At 41.7% G+C, this 19,437-nt stretch overlaps 1 pseudogene; it reads left to right on the top strand.

Annotated features, from left to right (window-relative positions):
* Positions 1-590: 590 nt before the first annotated feature.
* The window catches only part of LOC121035310 (39S ribosomal protein L30, mitochondrial-like), a 30,939-nt pseudogene continuing 12,092 nt past the window's right edge, over positions 591-19,437 (top strand).

The following is a 19,437-nucleotide window of genomic DNA, read 5'->3' as shown; positions in this document are numbered from 1 at the left end:
AAACTGATGTTTCTGGATTCCAGCTGTATAAATTGCTGCAATGGCCAGATGTGACCGTCCTGACCCCGTTTGTGTGCAGCATGCGCATGCAACCTCCATGACCCCCAGGGACCCGGCTGGCTCTGGGAGTCTATGACAGCAGAATTCTGCAAGTTGTGCATCAGAAAGTAAGACAGACTCCCCTGTAAGAGGAAAATCGTATTCACAGATGCCGCTCTCCAAAGAGAGGGCAAACGCAGGTCTATCCAATGAGAGCAAGCTCTACAAGGCCCTTAATCATGAGGATGATCACTCGGTCAGCCCAAGAGTATGGCCAGCAGGGTACAACCTCATTACTCTGCAACCACTGCAACCCCGATGCTGAGGTGACCATGGTGATTACCATAGCAGGTAGTTATGCTAATAGCGTATTAGGTGGCTTTGGATCTCTTGTTTCCGCTAGGCCAGCTGACAGACAACATTTAATTTTGTTCCTGGTGTAGGAAAATCATCACGGCTCTGCGGTTCGGGCTTTCACAAACCCTCTGGAGGAACTGAACTTTAAGAGAATGCCCACATTTAAATCATAGCCCCTCACTCTGAGGTCGAAAATGCAAGCTGACCAGGAACACAACCGGACGCAGCCAGATTCTGCTTTTGCTCTTCGGAGCTGGTGTCCGCGCCCTGCGGAGGTGGGTGAGTCAGCGCTGTTGGCAAGGGCAGTGCGCGAACTCCATCTGGGGAAGGGAGGCCTGTCACAGGCAATCAGGAACTCTTGGACTCTAGTTTTTCCTAACGACTCAGTAGTTGTTGACCTGGAAAGAATCCAATGCAGAGGAGCAACTTTTTTATTTAACTCCTCGTTTTATCCTTAGCTGCAAGCTTTTGACCTTTTCATCTGTGACTCTGGATCCAAAATCTTTGATACCTTACTTTGCCAGGTTACTTCTCCCCTCGATGGATTCAAATTGCTCTTGTCATATGGGGTCTACAGTTTCTGGTGATTTTTCTATGAGGCATCTTCCAAACCGTGGTTCTAAAGTTTTCATTTTTGAATCTTGTTTCAGAGTCTCTTGGAAAAAACCCGACATTATAGCTTTAGATGGATAACAGTGAAAAGACTAAGAAGACAGAAATTCAGCAAACTTCCATGGATTTTAGCCTCAGATTTCTTTCAAGAGGAACAGGATTTCTTCCTGGTTCTGCCTAGTTCCCATTTTATCCATTTGCAGATAAAAAAAATAATTAACATTTATAGCTAAAGGTCTCAGCATAGAGCCAACTAACAATAATAAGATTGTCAACATAATAGAAAGCACCAGACCAGAACGATATGCACTGGAGGAGGTACAGAACAGAAAGGAATGAATTAGTCAATGATTGAAAATTCCTGGCTATAGCAATACAATGCCAGGGATTTGCAAGAAAACTGAACATCCCAATTAGAACTTAAGGGGTTTTAAAATATTTGGATTGATTGTAAGCAAGATGTTTTGTTTGTGTTTTTTTATTTTTTTATTTTTTGGTTTTGTTTTGTTTTTAGTTTTAAGTGCTAGGGATTAAGGAGACAACAGTCTTTCATGAAAAAGTTTTCATTTACAATCTTGGGATTTACTAATTCTTTACTCGTTGGACCATTTACCCAGCAGTGACATCATTTTAGATTTTGACCATGTGTGCAGGATAGTAAGCACTTTCTGAAGGACCGATTCATTTGGCTTTGTCATTACGTGGGGTCTCATGAACATGTTTGCTCGGGCACAGAGTTCTGCTGGACTGACTAAAGGTTTTCAGATGAAAACATGATGTTTGACTCTCTGGGGATCTGGACAAACCAGTTCAGCTTCGATGAATCCAGGCCTTATTTTGTTATTTGTTTAAAAAATGTGGAAAAATTATCCCTTTCAGGAAGCCGGATTAACGTATTGTCAAGAGGGAGAGACCCTGAGTGAATGAATAAGGAATGGCTGAGGGAAGATAATAGTCTTATGTGTGTCCTGTTTAATTATTTACCTAATTAATTAGTTAATTATTTAAATTTTTTAAAAGGAGGCTCCATGCCCAACATGGGGTCTAATACAGAGCTTGAACTCACAACTCTGAGATCAAGACCTGAGCTGAGACCAAGAGTCAGCTGCTTAACTGACAGAGCCACCCAGGCGCCCCATATGTATTTTTTAAAAGGCACTTCATGGGGCGCCTGGGTGGTGCAGTCGGTTAAGCGTCCGACTTCAGCCAGGTCACGATCTCGCAGTCTGTGAGTTCGAGCCTCGCGTCGGGCTCTGGGCTGATGGCTCAGAGCCTGGAGCCTGTTTCCGATTCTGTGTCTCCCTCTCTCTCTCTGCCCCTCCCCTGTTCATGCTCTGTCTCTCTCTGTCCCAAAAATAAATAAACGTTGAAAAAAAAATTTTTTTTAAAGGCACTTCAGAGGCATCTGGACACTGAGCGAAGACCACAGGGGTGCCGTACCCTTGGGTGTTCAACGTTGATTGGGAAGCAGGCTGACAGAGTGCAATGTCGCTTACCCTGTGCTCCACGGACCATGTTCCTCTGAGTGTTAATAGATGTGCGAAGGAAAAAGTGCACCATGCTCAAGGAAGCCTGGAAACTGCTGGGTTGCACAGAACTAAGCAGGCTTCTTTATTGCAAAACTTATCAGAGCCTTACGTGTACTTGTGCATCGTGAATTTCCAAAGAGAAGAATATAGTATCAAATTGCCAAAGGGAAATTCCTTAATGACAGGACAATCTTTTAGAGACATGCCTCTTAATATCTCCTCATGAGATGTTTCTAGAAACCCATTTTAGCAAGTTTTCATGTGGTGCAAACTCTTGGCTTTATAGCAACAGATCAGAGTGCAAATCCCAGCTCTGTCTCCTACTAGCTGTGTGATCTTAGGCAGACTGCCTCCTAGTATGAGTCTCAGGCCTGTCGGTGTAAAATGTAGATTTTGATCAGTACAGTACAGAATTTTCATAAGAACAGCAAAAAATGGAAATTGAAATTATAAACAGTAAAATACAAAATAAATCTTAATTCATATTATCATTATTTCAGGTGATGCATTATGAAAATTATCACATATTTACATGGACAAATTTTTCATCTAGAAGTATTAGTTCTTGTTTTAAGGACATTGCCAATAAAGCTGATATTTAAGTGAAGAGGTGCGTTCTTACATTTGACAATGTTCTGCAAAGCAGCTCATTTCTGAGTACCCCCAAACAGTTAGCAAAGTAGCCCCAAAGGAGTACCTTACTTTTTATTAAAAAATAGCTGGGAAAAATCGGCCCAATTTTACCCACAAAAACATTGCAACCAAGTCCCTGAGTGTTTGGAAGGAACACGGCTAGTTTAGGATTTATGTCTGCTCTTTAAAGTCTGAAATAAGCTGAATTGTGTAAACATTTTGGCACAGTATGCAGGGAGTTAAATACATTACTCTTGGCATTATTAACAGGTGGTGTGGGAATAAGTTGCTATGGAGAGTTCATGCTGCAGTGTCAGCAGAAGAAAATGTATTTTATAGGCTTATAGGGACAGAGGAAGGGGGCAACAGAGGTTCCGTAAGGTCTGATGCATGAAGATGACTGCAAAATACTTTCCAGCTGTCACAACTGCACATGGGGTTGGATGATTTCTTGTCGTGTTATGAATGTAAACGCTATTCAATTAACTATTTCAAAAGCAAAAAGGTTGTTTCTAAAAGAGAGCAATTTCTAGGCACCTGAAAAGCCTGCAAACCGCTTTATTTTCCAAGTTACTCAGTCTCTTGAGAGAGATCACCTCCCTTCCAACAAAGGCTTCCTAGTGCTCTGAGGATATAAAAATAGACATACAGGGAATATAGTCTCTTTAATAAGCAGGGCGGCTGTCAACTTCTACAAAGCTCAGCTTGGGTCAGGATTCGGTAAACTCACAAAGAACCTCCATTTCCACCAGCTGCCCCACTGCCCAACAATAATGCAAGAAAGACAAGAAGGAAAGAGCTTAAACCACAGGAGGACAGACTTAGGTTGGGATTCGGAAAGAGTGTTGACCATAGCATGGAAGACAAGGAAAATGATGGAATCTCCTTTTCTGAAGCATATAAGGCAAAAGTACCCAATCTAGGGTGATTGAACGGTCTCTGCAAGATCTCTTTATACTTTTTGAGAATGAGCAAAAGGAAACCATTTGTTGCCAGACGGGGAGAACCAAATATTCTCTGCTGTGGTCTAGGTGCGAATAGAACCCAACACTGTGCCTGACAAGAGGAAAAACAGTGCTGGGAAGGAAAATACATCCGTACAGCCCTGGTCATCCTGAGCATGAGTAGGCCTGTACAGAGAGCAGCACTGGACACAGGTTCAGAATTGTTCCATGTGCCTTGTTCAAGGCCAAAAACACCTGGGGTTTCCTCTGGCTAACTCTGTAGGGATTTTTGCCAAGCAGGTGATGAGTTCTCATAGTCCATATTATTTCATTATCCCCGTGTGAGGGATGAAAGGTAATCTTTTTATTAAGCTAACCCTGTGACTACAGCTCTCTCACTCAGGAAGCCACATGGCCCCTTTCCAAATATCTATCTTCCAGTGCTGCAGAATTCCCGAAAGCCTCGGAGTTACTGGCCATCTTCGCTTTTATGACATGACACAGTCACTGGCAATGGGCTAAGGACATTTTAGTGTAGGGGTTGAGAATGTTGGCTTTGAGGGGCACCTGGGTGGCTCAGTTAGTTAGGTGTCCGACTTCGGCTCAGGTCGTGATCTCATGGTTCATGAGTTGGAGCCCCGCACCGGGGTCTGTGCTGACAGCTTGGAGCCTAGAGCCTGCTTTAGATTCTGTGTCTCCCTCTTTCTCGGCCCCTCCCCCACTCATGCTCTGTGTGTCTGTCTTTCTCTCTCTCTCTCAATAAATAAACACTGAAATTTTTTTTAAAAAGAATGCTGGCTTTGGAATCTACGAAAAGCCTGAGTTTAGGCTCAAATCCCTGCTTTGCCACTTAAGTGTCCGTGTCGTGCTGGGCAAGGTACTTAATGTCTCTTCACCTTTGCTTCCTCATCTGTAGTATGGTGACAACCACAGCCTCTCCTTCCAGGGTTGTTGTTTTTTTGTTTTTTTTGTTTTGTTTTGTTTTGTTTTCAGGATTACATGAGATAAACTATGTAAAGTTCAGTGACTGTTACTTAGCAAGTACTCAATACATTGGAAGCCAGAGGTTCCTTGCTCTCTGCAAAGAAAGGATTGCTTTGGATGCTTGCCATGGTTTTGTGAAGACACCAGGCCCCATTCCACGGTGGAAGTTGCCCAACGTCTCTCTTTATTAGACAGAGGAGACATGAAGAAGCACTGACACATATGCCCAGCTCCCCGGACCTGCATTCCTATAACTCTCCTCTCACCTGCCTCTGGGATTAGGATCCAAGGCCCAGGCCAAGCACTCTGATCTCCTTAGCATGTACGACAGCTGAGCTGGGTGAGGACTCGTGCTTTCATCCATTAATTTAAATAACTATATTTGAGTTTCTCACAGTATGTTTGGGATAGCACAGGACCTGCCAACATACATCTGTGTTTTTCAGATGAGAATTATTCAGTTGGCAGAAAATCCACCCAAGCCATTTTAACCAGGAAATATGATTACAGCGTTGAAAACTGTCATTTGTTTTAGTATTCAATCTGTCCTTCTGCATCCAGAAATTCCACACCCAAGCAGTGATCAAATGAGGTCAATTTATATTTATTGCAGTGGCAGTGGATGTATAATATACCTACTGTGGTTCCGCTGGGCATGGAGATTGCCCAGGAAAAGCCTGAATATGAAGGCTTTAACCACAAACACAAATTCGAGGCCTCCCCGGGTTGCAGCTTCTCACCACACGGAAGGATGGTCCCTAACCTCTGGCTCATTTCAGTTCAGACCTTCTTGATCACTTGTTTTGTGTGAGCATTGCATAAGGGCCAGGGTCCATGACAATAGGCTGGTAGGTTTGGTTTAGGAAGAAACTACTCTTCTGGAACCACATGCCCGATGGGGAAGTAGGAAACCAAAACTGGCTGAGTGCCTGCTGGCAACAGGCACTTCATACGCATCGTGTGGCTGAGGCTTCCCAATAACCCTGTGAGGACGTGCATGTTGTTATACTTCTGGAAAAGAGAAAACCTGCTAAGAGGAGTTCAACAGTTTCTCCAAAGTCGCAGAGTGAAAGTGGAAGAACAGCCATTCGCACCCATACCTTCCAGAATCGAAAGTCTAAGCGCTGCCCACCTCAAGACGAAAGAATCGCCATCGTCCTAGTCTCCAAGGTAAGACCGTACCCTCGCTTTAAACCTCTCTACTCGCTTGCTACACCAACATGGCTTCAGCTGCCAGCCACAGAAAATCCCGACTCCAGTGAGCTTCCGCAGTAAGGAACTGTGTTATCACACATGACAAGAAACGAAAAGATTCATCTTTAAGGCTCCATCGTCACATCTCCAACTTCTCTTGGCTCTGCCACCCTCTAGGCTTTGCCTGATACCAAGATGGCGATGCACAGATTCAGACATCACATCCAGACATGTCAACATTCAGAGGCAGAAAGTGGGACATGTGTAATGGTGCTTTCCTCTTACAAGTAAATGAGACATTTTCCCAAGCCCCAGGACAGCTTACCTCACATCACCCTGGTTAGAACTGGATGCATGCCCACCTCTAAACCAATCCCTGGCAAATAATTATAGGCTAAGCAGGATCTACTCACTGGTGCCTGGGATGGATGGAGTCAGCTTCCTTCCCCATGTTGAGAATGCCAGGATTATGTGAAGGAGAGGTACATTCCAAACTGGGAATTCACTGGGAAGAAATAAAACAGAAAGTAAATGCTGGGTTTGCTTCACTCATTCCATATCTCCAAGTTCTGCCTCTTCTGTTTCTTAATATTTCCCTTTTTTTTTTCTTATTCCCTCTGCTCCAATTGAAGCCCTTTTAATCTTTTCTCTAGGGTATTCTGAAAGCACCCTAGCTAGGCTCTCCACCTCCAATTCCCCCTTGGGTCCATGGCACATCAAGCTTCCCAAGGTGTACTATGATCAATTGTCCCTTTTCTCCAGGACCCACAATGACTCTCAAGAAGGCATTGAAGACCTTCTAAGATTCAGACTCGATTCCTCTTTCCAGCTTTATCTCACACAAACTTTCACTCACGAATCAAAAGCATGTACAACTCAATTACTTTGAACAGGTAAGAAGATAACTGTTTCAAAGGGACAAGGTGAGGGTGAAGGGAGCTCAGGGGTACATTACCTTTCATGTTAATTATAAGCCATGTGTTAGGACACTGGCCCAGCATGGAGAGATGAGGGTAAGCCCCATCCAGTACTATTCTAATGATATGCCTCTTTGTGACACCTTCAGAAACAATTTCCACCATAAAATTACAAGATGATCCTGACATCCTTTCAGACCACTGTGGGTCCAGATCCACCCAGATCCATGCTGCCACCCATCGGAGACACCTATTGTTTTACCAGTGCAAGTTCACCAGTGACTCTCCTGAGGGGCAAGACTTGGAGAGAGACATTTCAGCGGTCTTGGCCTTTGTTCTTGAATTATCCCCAAAGTTGGCATAAAAAATGATCTATTACAGAGGTAAATTAGGATACCGTGATTGGCTGGAATTCTCTTCAAATCCAATTATCTGCTGTCATAGGAACGTGTGTCCTCCATGTCTCTCTCCCCTACACACACACACACACACACACACACACACACACAAACAAGCTGGGACAGTTGTGAGGTGAAATTATGGAATAATACATTGAATATAGACACCAACCTGGCAAAAAGAATCTTCAGAAATTTTACTCATCTCATGATTCCTACCAATAATTCAGAGGACACACGATGCAATATCTCTAGCCCAGGTATTTAAGAATTATTCTCCTATTCACTTTCCACAGCCCATCTTGGTTTAGCCCCACCATTGCCCTACCTCACAATCTCTAAAGTAACCCACTTCCAATGGAAAGCAGCTGAGGGATGTCAGGGGACATAAAATGATTGAGTTTCTACATGTAACTATTACCACAGATTAGAATAGTTCATCTTGGGGCAGGGGGGAGGAGAGGGCTGTTTTCAGAGGCCTCTTTTGATTGTGGCAATAATAAGTCATCCCCTACTAGGGTCAAGGCACTCCAGCTTCTTAAAATGAGGGGACATCATTCAGAATCACAGACCCCTCCCTGATGTCCAGAATCATTAGATAAAACCTACATCACAAATATGAGAGGTAAAGAGCTGCAGGACTATTACAATAAATGTTCTGAGGAAAAAGGGCACACAGGTTTGCCAGTCCCAATGATTTCTTTCTTCTTCAAGGAGCTCCTCACATCCAGACAAAGCTGAGAGTTAACGACTGAATGAATTTTCAAAATGATTGACACCTAGGACATCTACCAACCCCCATGTGCTCCGCCTATCCACACCCCCATCACACCCAAATACCTATAGTAGCAGGTCTGTTATAGGTACAAGAAGAAAAAGGTACTGAGGGTGAAATTACATGAAGCACGAAAGAAGCTGCTTCTTAGTACCAGGGATTTAAATTCAAACATTAACCTGAAAGGTTCATACCATCTGCCCACTGCTTCAGCTAATTCTTTAGCGTTTGCCTGATAGAATGCTATGGCTCTTGAGAGGTCTGGCTTTCAAACTAACCAGTGCTGCCTGCTTCTGGCTGGTCCATTTTTACGTTCTGGTCTAAACTGAATCTAGAGTTAAACAAAAACAAATACCTGTAAACTAGGAGCTTCTGTCTAAATCTTCAGAAGATTTGGAGTTGAAATTGAGTCACCCATGGAATGGGACCCTCCACTGTTTGTTGCATGTGAGCTGAGGTGTGACAGAAACAGTATAGTGCAGACATTAAGGTCGAGGTTTGGGGGAGGCACCCAGGCCTGGGTTGATTCCTGGCTTTGGCACTTAGTAGTTATGTGGCCTTGGATGAGTCATTTATTCTTAGTCCCTCCATCCATAAATTGGTCTATGCTAGTATCCCACATAGACAAATGAGATCATACCTGCAGGGCACTGTTCCAAACAGAGTGAGGTCTCCATAAACAAAGCTGCTCTCAATCACTATATTGTAATTATCAATCAGTTATCCCAATTATCATACAGTTTAATTATCATATAGTTGTAAAAAATTCACTCGACTTAATATCAGTCCAAATACACTTTAGCCATAGTCTCCTCTGTCTCTCATGTTCTCCCTTGAATAAAATAGGTTTTCTGTGCATAGTTCTTCTTACACAAGTATTTTGCTGCATTTTAAATTTTAATAATTATAACATTAAATAATACCAAAAGTGAAGCCTAAGAAGAATGGGGGGAAAGAAAGAAGAGGGAAGACTATCAAGAATTTATTTAAAAATCCATTTGAGGGGCACCTGGGTGGCTCAGTCGGTTAGGCGGCCGACTTCGGCTCAGGTCATGATCTCACGGTCTGTGAGTTCTAGCCCTGCGTCGGGCTCTGGGCTGACGGCTCAGAGCCTGGAGCCTGCTTCATATTCTGTGTCTCCCTCTCTCTGATCCTCCCCTGTTCATGCTCTGTCTCTCCCTGTCTCAAAAATAAATAAACGTTAAAAAAAATTTTTTTTAAAAATAAAAAAAAAATCCATTTGAAACAAGGACATTTTTAGTGAGTTAACAAAAATCCCCCTCAAAGAAAGTAAAAGCCCAGATGGTTTGACCAGTAAGTTATACCGTAATGGTATGACCTCAGTACCTAACTTGACAATGATGTATAGGAAGAAGGAAAATTACAGACCAGTCTGTCTCATGAATACAAGTATAAAAATCCTAAACAAAATATTAACAAGCAGAATGCAGGAAAACATATAAAGGATAACACATCAAGATGAAAGTGGTTTCTCCCAGGAATGCAAGGTTGATTTCATAATAAAAAATATAATTTCAGTAATTTTCAGTTAATGTAATTCACTTCATTAACAAATGAAAGAAGAGCAAAAAATAAAATTATCCCAACAGATACAGCAAAAGCAGTTCCAACATTAACACCCAATCATGACTTTTTTTAACTCTTAAAAAATGAAGCATTATTGGGGTGCCTGGGTGGCTCAGTTGGTTGAGAGTCTGACTTCGGCTCAGGTCGTAATTTCATAGTTTGTGGGTTGAGCCCCGTGTTGGGCTCTGTGCTGACAGCTCAGAGCCTGGAGCCTGCTTCTGATTCTGTGTCTCCCTCTCTCTCTGCCCCTTCTCCTCTCTCTCTCTCTTTCTCTGTCTCTCTCAAAAATAAATAAACATTAAATTAAAAAAAAAAACACTAAGCATTATCAACAACAACAAAACCAAGCTCATGGATACAGAGAACAGGTTGGTGGTTGCCAGAGGCAGGGGATGGGGGGCAGGTGAAATAGATGAAGGAGATAAAAAGCTACAAATTTCCATTTATAAAATAAATAAGTCATGGGGATATAAAAAACAACAACAGAAAAAATAAAAGCTAGGCATAGTAGGAAATCTGTTAAAAGAGTTTCTACCAAAAACAAACAAACAAAAAAAAAAAAACACAAAACTTCAAGAAGCATCATACTTAATGATGAAAAGTAAAAAGCTTTGTCTTTGAGATTGGAAGAAGACAATGATGGCTGCTACTATTAGTATTAGAAATTAGTATCTATCAGTATTAGAACTTCTAGCCAGAGCAGTTAGGCAAGAAAACAAAATAACAGGTATGGAAATAAAAAGAAACAAAGTGTTATTACTCACAAATTATTTGATCCAGTTCATGGAAATACTAAATAAACTACAGATAAGTTATTAAAATTAATAAGAGAATTTATCAAAGTTGCTGAATAAAAATCAGCATACTGAAATTAACTGTATTTCATATGCCAGGAACAAACAGAAAATTAAATGTTGTAACCATTTACAATGTTGTCAAACATATGAAGTATCTAGGAATACCTGTAACAAGACAGTTATAGAGAAAATTATAAAAGTTGACAGAGAGATGGTTTGGTGTTCACAACTATGTTTGGTTTTCTTCCATCCTATATACTTCCCTGCTCCTGGTGTTATCAACATGACTTGCTTTGAGTGAAGGAAGATGAGTGGAAGCTTTAAGCACCAGTGTGCTATTGAGCTATCTTTCTTTCCTACCACCCCTGAAACCAGCAATGGTCCAGATGCTGATGCTTCATCGGCTCAGGCTGCCGAGTGAGGATGACACAGAGGGGATCCCCAGCTGACCTACAACGGACAGGTGGCAGAGACAAGAAATAAACCTCACGCTAAGTCACTGAGGTTTTGAGGTGGGCAGTAACCACAACATAACCTGGCCTATCCTGTCCATTACAGACATTACAGACTCCTCAAAAAAGTAAAAAGATGATCAAATTCAAGGATTAGATTACAAAACTTAACTCAATAATCAAAAACACATCAATTCTTGTAAAACAATTTAAATAGAACTTGATAATCTGATTCTAATAATTAAAAAGGTCAAGAAAGGTAAATCACTCAAAGACGAACCAAGGTGAGGAAACTGTCTTTCATGATGTATTATAAAGTTACAGTGATTAACACAGTGTTGCACTGGCACAGGAAAAGAAAAAGACTGATGGGACACAGCCAAGAGCCCAGAATCAGACCCACACATAAATGTACACTTAACCTATGGTGGAAATCAAAGTAATGAGGACAGGATAGACTTTTCAACTTTTCCAAGAGAGATACTGAGGCAACTGTTTATCCACAGAAGAAAAAACAAAATTTGGCACTCAAGAAGTGAAACTCACATTGTCAATAAATTCTTGAAAAGGTGCTCAATTTTGTTAGTAACCAAATGAATATAAGTTTGAGCAAAAATAAGACATCATCACACATGCATCAGATAGAGAAAAAAAATAAGCCACAATATCAAGTGTTGCTGAGGCTATAGAACAATGGAATGGAAACTCTCATCTGGTATGGGTGGGAGAGTAAATTGGTATAACTCTTGGAATTTCTGTTTGGTATCACCTGGTAAAGTTGAATGTGTGCATATGTTATGATCCACTACTTGCACTCTTCACTAAATACACTAGAGAAAATGCTGTCTGTGTGCATTCAAAAACGTGCACAAGAATATTTAAAGCACCATTGTGAACAATGGGAACAGCCCAAATGTTAAGCATAAATAGACTGGATGGGATAGTTATACAACAGGCATACCATACAGCAGTGAAAATTAGTAAAATACTCTTAGTTCACAATCTGGCCCCTGTTCAAAGAGGGCAAGGAGAGACCAAAGAAAGAAGTGAACCACTCCAGTTCAGCAGGCAGAAGGTTTAACAGGCAAGGGAGTTCACAGATGAGACTTGTCTTGAGCAGCTGTGAGACAAGTAGATCTCCACACCTTGCCACCAGAATCTTAAAAGTTGACGTAGAGGCCTTACTGAGACTCAGACATGTATACCATACAGATGGTTCCAATGACACCTTACTCTCAAGAATGCATCCTTGAAATGGGTATGCTGGGGAAATGGTGGGACATGTTCCCTTAATAACCTAACCAATTATATCAATAAAATGGATAAATCTCAGGAATAAAAAAATCCTAGAAGAGTTCACACAATGCAGAATTATTCCATTTATATAAACTAATGAACATGCAAAATTATTTAGAGACACAAACATTTTTGGTAAATCAGTAAAGAAAAAAATATGGTAAACATTAAAAGTCAAGAAGGTGGTACATCTGGGGAAGAGACAAGGGTATACAACTGGTAAGGGGTACTTTGGGGATGCCTAGGTGGCTCAGTTGGTTAAGCATCCAACTCTTGATTTGGCTCAGGTCATGATCTCATGGTTTGTGGATTCGAGCCCCACACTGGGCTCTGCACTGAGTGCACGGAACCTGCTTGAGATTCTCTCTCTCTCTCTCTCTCTCTCTCTCTCTCTCTCTGCCCCTCACCCTGCTCCTTCTGTCTCTCAAAATAAATAAATTAACTTAAAAAAAAAAAAAGAAAGGGGAACATGGCACCATGGGTGGTGGGCTTCCAATGCACTGGAGATGTTATTATTTTTTTTAATCAGGGGGGCAGGCACATGTGTATTACCTTTAAGCCACACATTTTCCTTTAATATACTCTTTTATGTGTGTATTTCATGGTTTTCAAAAAATCATTTTGAAATGATTATAGATTCAGAGGAAGTTGCAAAGAGAGTATAGAGAGGTCCCTGCATTTCACAATTTTGAAAAATGCCTCTCCCTCTGCCCCCTAAAATAAAAACTCAACATTAAAAAAAATAGAGAGGAAATGAGATTTGTAGAATGTGAATTTTGAGGAGCAACAGGCATGGGGAAAAGCTGGTAAACTACAGAGTGATTTTTTTTTTTTACTTGTCCTGTTTTTCACCTTGGAGATGAAAGTGTCAGGGAGCTATGGCCAACATTATCCAGGTAAAAAGAAATGAAACAGGACTGAAGAGATGGTAATAGAATGTGACATTTAAGTAGTTGAGAAGTGATATGATTCTAATGTGACCTAAGTCAATTTAAAAGTTCAGCAGAGCTGATCCTTAGGGGCACAGGTACCCCCAATGTTTATAGCAGGACTTTCAACAATAGACAAATTATGGACAGAGCCCAAATGTCCATCAACAGATGAATGGATATAGAAGATGTGGTTTCTATATACAATGGAATACTACTTGGCAATGCGAAAGAATGAAAGCCTGCCATTTGCAACAATGTGGATGGAAAGGGAGGGTATTATGCTAAGAGAAATAGTCAGAGAAAGACAGATATCATATGTTTTCACTCATGTGGAACTTGAGAAACTTAGCAGAAGCTTACGGGGGAAGGGAAGGGGAAAAACAGTGTCAAACAGAGAGGAAGGCAAATCATAAGAGACTCTTAAATACAGAGAGCAAACTGCAGGTTGGTGGGGGAGGAGGAAAATGGGTGATGGGCGTTGAGGAGGGCACCTGTTGGGATGAGCACTGGGTGTTTATGTGAGTGATGACTCATCGGAATCTACCACCAAAGCCAACAGCACACTGTATATACACTGTATGCTAGTTAACTTGACAATAAATTATATATAAAAAAAATAAAAAATAAAATAAATAAACAAAAAAATAAAAGTTCTCACTTTTAGAAAGGCAGAACTTTTTTTTTGAAGCTATCCTGGAACTATTTCTTCTGAAAGCAAAAGATGACATTAAGTTAGAAAGAAATACTCAGAGTACCCCCAACATATCCTTATGTGGTCTTGGAAACATCAAGTCCGTTTGGATTTTAGTTACAGAAAACTAGGTTGGTCTTGAGATAAAGCTCCCTATTCCTCTGTCTGTTCGCTAGCAATTGAAGACATTACTAAAATTAGCTTGCTCTTAGGCAGAAACATGTACTTGACTCAAGAGCAGCAAGCACCCGAACACTTACGGCACAGCCTGGGAGTAAGTATCATTGGTATCCTCCACAAGAGACGGTCTAACGACCTGTAGTGAAACCCTGGCGTGGCCACTTATTAGCTGTGTGACTTTGGTTAACTTCTCTTGAGCCTCTGTTTTGTCATAGGCGCAATGTGAATAAGAAGACCCACCTCAAAAAAGTCATTGTGCCTATCTGACATTTAGAGAGCCTAGTACCTAGCGTTCAGTGTTATCTGCCACTGTAACTCTTGCTGAGAGCTTACTTTGTACACCAATGAGCCTGCCTATTAAAATGTATCTTCTCCCTAGCAGGTCATGATCAATGGAATCTTTGTCCTTAGTGTCTCATCTCTGGGCCTTCCAAAGACTTGAGCATTCTTTGTGTGTGTGAGGGGGAGGTGTAAGTCTGAATCATTTTATGTTTGCTAATCCATTAGCATGCATTGCCTTATAGCAATAACTAAGGCTCTGTGGGAATGAGTCTCGAGGCAGTCACATTTCACTGGAGAGAAGAGAGAGTCAAGAACAAGTCAAAGCTCAGGATATCAGGGGTGCCCGGGTGGCTCAGACAATTAAGTGTCTGACTTCGGTTCAGCGTGATTTCACGATTTGTGAGTTCGAGCCCCACGTGGGGCTCTGTGCTGACAGCTCAGAGCCTGGAGCCTGCTTCGGATTCTGTGTCTCCCTCTCTCTCTGATCCACCCCCGCTTGCACTCTGTCTCTCTCTCTCAAAAATGAATAAATGTTTTAAAAAAATTTTTTTAACTGAGACAACAAATGCTGGTGAGGATGTGCACTGTTGGTAGGAATGTAAATTGGTATAGGCACTATGGAAAACAGTACAGTGGTTCCTCAAAAAATTAAAAATAGGGGCACCTGGGTAGCTCAGTCACTTGAGTGTCCGACTTTGGCTCGGGTCATGATCTCATGACTCATGAGTTTGAGACCCACGTGGGGCCCTGTGTTGAACAGCTCAGAGCCTAGAATCTGCTTCGGATTCTGTGTCTCCCTCTCTCTCTGCCCCTCCCCTGTTCATGCTCTGTCTCTCTCTTTCTCTCTCAAAAATAAACTAAAAAAAATTTTTTTAATTAAAAATATAAATACCATAGGATCCAGCAATTTCACTTATGCATATATATTTGAATGGAATAATCACTACCCCAAAGAGATGTCTGCATCTCCATGATCGTGGCAGCATTATTTTCAATAGTCAAAGCATGGAAACCACTTAAGTGCCCACCAACAGATGAATGGGTAAATAAAATGGGAGATACATATACATCTCAGCCAGAAAAAAAAGGAAGGAAATATTGCCACTTGCAACAACATGGATGGACCCTGAAAGCATTATGCTAATTGAAATAAGACAGAGAAAGAAAAATACCGTGCAATCTCACTTATACACGAAATCTGTATGAAACAAAACAAAATACAATGAAGTCATAAATACAGAGCAGATAGGTGGTTTCCAGAGGTGGGGTTGGTGGGTGGGCAGAATGGGTGAAGGTGGTCAAAGGGTAGACACTTCCAGTTATAAGAGAAAGAAGTTCTAGGATGTAATGTACAACATGCTGACTACAGTCATCATACTGTATCGCATATGTGAAGGTTGCTAAGAGAGTACATCTTAAAAGTTCTCTTCGTAAATTTAAAAACAACTTGTAAGTATGTTAACTGGATGCACTAGGATGATCAATTTGCAATATACACATATATCAAATCATTACATATGTACGTTTTATGTCACATTGACACATTACCGTGTTATGTCAATCATATCTCAGTGAAACTTGGCTGGGGGTGGGGGGAGGATGTGTCCAACCCTTGAGGGTCAGCGCCTAACCCAAAGGTGCAGAACAGGCCGTCCTCTTGCCAACGGGGCATCTCTCTACTGCCTACCTCCAGATCCTGCGGTTGCCAGCCTTTGCCCTGGGTTGAGCAGTTCTTCCCTGCTTTTGCTAACTACTTTCTCAGACCTGCTTAAGCAGGAAGAGGTCAGGCTTGAGTGAGGACTTGCAACTGGGTCACCAAAGTGCTGGAGGGTAGATTACAGCAGGCAGAGAGGAGTTCAAAAGCTCCTGTGTTCTATGAACGTGCTATTTTGGGACTCTTCTTACTTTCTGGACAAGCCTCCTGGGTGACTTGGTGATGGAGTCTCAGGGTCTAATGTGTCCTGAAGAAAGATGCCTACACCTTTTGCTAGCCAAAGTCAAAAGCACCTGGTCACTGAGAGCCCCAGACAGTAATACTTAGCCTCCCCGGTCCTGCAGTGTCCTCGGCATGTCTAACTTTCTGGGGTAGAGTTGGGGATGAGGCAGTGTTTGAACACAATTCAGACTCCAGACCCTGGCAGTACTCACCATGACTGCCATTGACCCTCTTGACCTTGGCTGTGCCCACCAGACTTCTTCCAGCCCACTTTCTTCTATCTTCCCAGCTGACATTCCCCCCTCTCCACCCTGAGCTGGTCTGCCCAGTCCCACGGACAGAAAAAGTCTAACGTTTGACTCTGCTAGCCCAAAGGAAATCCCATGGCCACAAGATGCTACCCTCTATGATTTCACATCAAATGCATAGGTGTGCCATTATTGTTACTAATAAAAATATCTATCATTTTGAGAAATGTTCCTGTGTGTCAGAAGCTGTTCTAGCAAAGTAAGGGCTTTATTTTCACAGATCTTATATTTTGGGAAGAGATACAGATAATTTAAGCTTAATCCATTTTCTTGTAAAGGCAAGCTAATTACATGAAAGGCAATTTGACAATATCTATTCAGATTTAAAATTCTTATTCTCCTCGGCCCAGAAATTCTGTTATTCTTTCTCCTCTAGACTGTTTTTTGGCACATGCACAGATAGATATATGTGTACATGGATGTTCAATGCAGTATTGTTGGTAAAAGCAAAAAAGAAGAAATAGCTCCGTATCCATCAGTAAGGGAATGGTTTAAACAAATTATGATATAGCTGAATAATATGATTAAGATGTCAAAAAAATTACATAGGTCCACATGTACAGATAAACTAGACAGTAAAAAAAAAGGCAGAAACAATATTACAGCATAATTACATTTGGGTTAAATAAAACACTGTGTGTCTGTGTGTGAATGTTTTTATGTGTGTCTGGAAATATAGATACAAAACTGTTAATGCTGGTTATTGCTGGGCAGTAAAGAGGGCTTGAATGTTTCAGTTCTTGTACTTCTGTATTATTTTCGTATTTACAGGTGTAGGAACATTTGTAGTTTTCAAAGAAGCACTAAGAATAAATGCAACTTCAACAAAGTGTGACAAAAAATAAAATAATAGATGTAAATAAGTAACTACAAGATAATTACAGATGATGATAAATGCTGCGGGGAAAAAATTTTACAGGTGCTATGTGATATATAAAGGCCAATATATGGGCTTTTTCTTATAGAGTGACCATGGTGGGTGTTCAAGGAGACATGAAGAATGAAATGGAATCCACATTTCATCCAGGGAAGAACCACAAGGGCAGTATCCCAGACACAGGAACAGCTAATGCAGAGGCTTTCGAGCCAGAGCAAGTTTGCGTGTTCCTGGAAGAGAACGGAAGCCTCTGGAGGGCTGGAGGGGAGCCAAGAAATGAAGCAAAGCCCAGAAAGGGATGGGTCAGCTCATGCTGGGCTTTGTAGTATTTCACCCTAGAACTCATGAAAAGAAAGTCTGATCTGATTTACGTTTCAGGAAAGTGCACTTTGGCTGCTGAGTGAAGAACAGATTACAAGGAGTAGAAGTCAGGAGGCTATTCAGAAACCACACAGGGGATTACAGTGGTTTAGTTTAGAAAGAGCGATGGCAGTGCTGGTGGGGTAAAGTGCAATGATCCTTGCAGTTTATAGCAAAGAAAACCGAGGCTCAGCAGATGTCAGGGGACTGACAAGACTGCACAGCCAGCGAGTTGCACACAGAGCCGGGATGCAAACTTCTATCTGTCTGACGCCCAAGGATGTGTTCCTTCCTCTGCATTGCTTTTGAGTGTGTGCTTTCTCATCTGTAAAATAATGGTTTGTATTAGATTATCTCTCAGATGTCTTCTGATTCTAACATACTAAAACTTTCCAGCGAATTCATCAAAATGTCAATCAAAAGCAAACTCCCCCTGCTTAGAAATGTGTGGCGGTGTTGGATGTGATCTCATATGAGCCTCCTCAGTTCAGTTTCTGTGTTGCACGGTGAGGAAACATCCACGTCATACACAACACCCACGTGGTCTTCAGTTTTCAGGAACCGTCAAGATAAGGGTGAGAAAGAGACCACATCTAGTCACTGCATCAGCAGGGGAGTCTCAGGTCGTCTGCAGAAGGCAGTCCAGACAGTGAGAAACAGTAGGTGGGGAGGGACAGCCAAAGGGGAACAAGATCGTCAGATAATCACTGGGAATAAATAACAAGACATAGATAAAATGAACAGTCAAACTCATCACCAGTAAAATCCTTTAAAAATTGTTTCTTCGTGGGGCACCTGGGTGGTTTAGTCGGTTAGGTGTCTGACTTCGACTCAGTTCATGATCTAACGGTTCGTGGGTTCGAGCCCCGCATCGGGCTCTGTGCTGACAGCTCAGAGCCTGGAGCCTGCTTCAGATTCTGTGTCTCCCTCTCCCTCTGTCCCTCCCCCACTTGTGCTCTGTCTCTCTCTGTCTCTCAAAAACAAATAAATGTAAAATAAAATAAAATAAAATAAAATAAAATAAATAAACGTTAAAAAAATTTTTTTAAGGCAAGGATTTCAGTAGTGTGGCAATACGTTCCAGATAGTCTAGGAGAGGCACAATGTCAAATATTTTGGTGGTAGAGCAGAGAGAGAAGGAATGACATTGAGAAGCAACTTCAGATACTGATGGCTGGCTCAGGTTCTGGAGCCAGACTGAGCCCCCTGAAATCCTGGCTCTACCATTTACTGGCTGTGAGAGCTCAGAAAAATTCTGGAATCCACCGAGTCTCTGGGTTCTCATCCATAAAACGGGTTCAAGAATCTCATGCCATAGAGGAGCTATGAAAGCTAAAAGAATTAGTATATATAATTT

This window comes from Herpailurus yagouaroundi, unplaced genomic scaffold, assembly GCF_014898765.1.
Source record: "Herpailurus yagouaroundi ecotype Mexico unplaced genomic scaffold, PumYag 161, whole genome shotgun sequence".
In the NCBI taxonomy this organism is placed as follows: Eukaryota; Metazoa; Chordata; class Mammalia; order Carnivora; family Felidae; genus Herpailurus; species Herpailurus yagouaroundi.
This window is presented reverse-complemented; position numbering and strand designations above follow the sequence as displayed.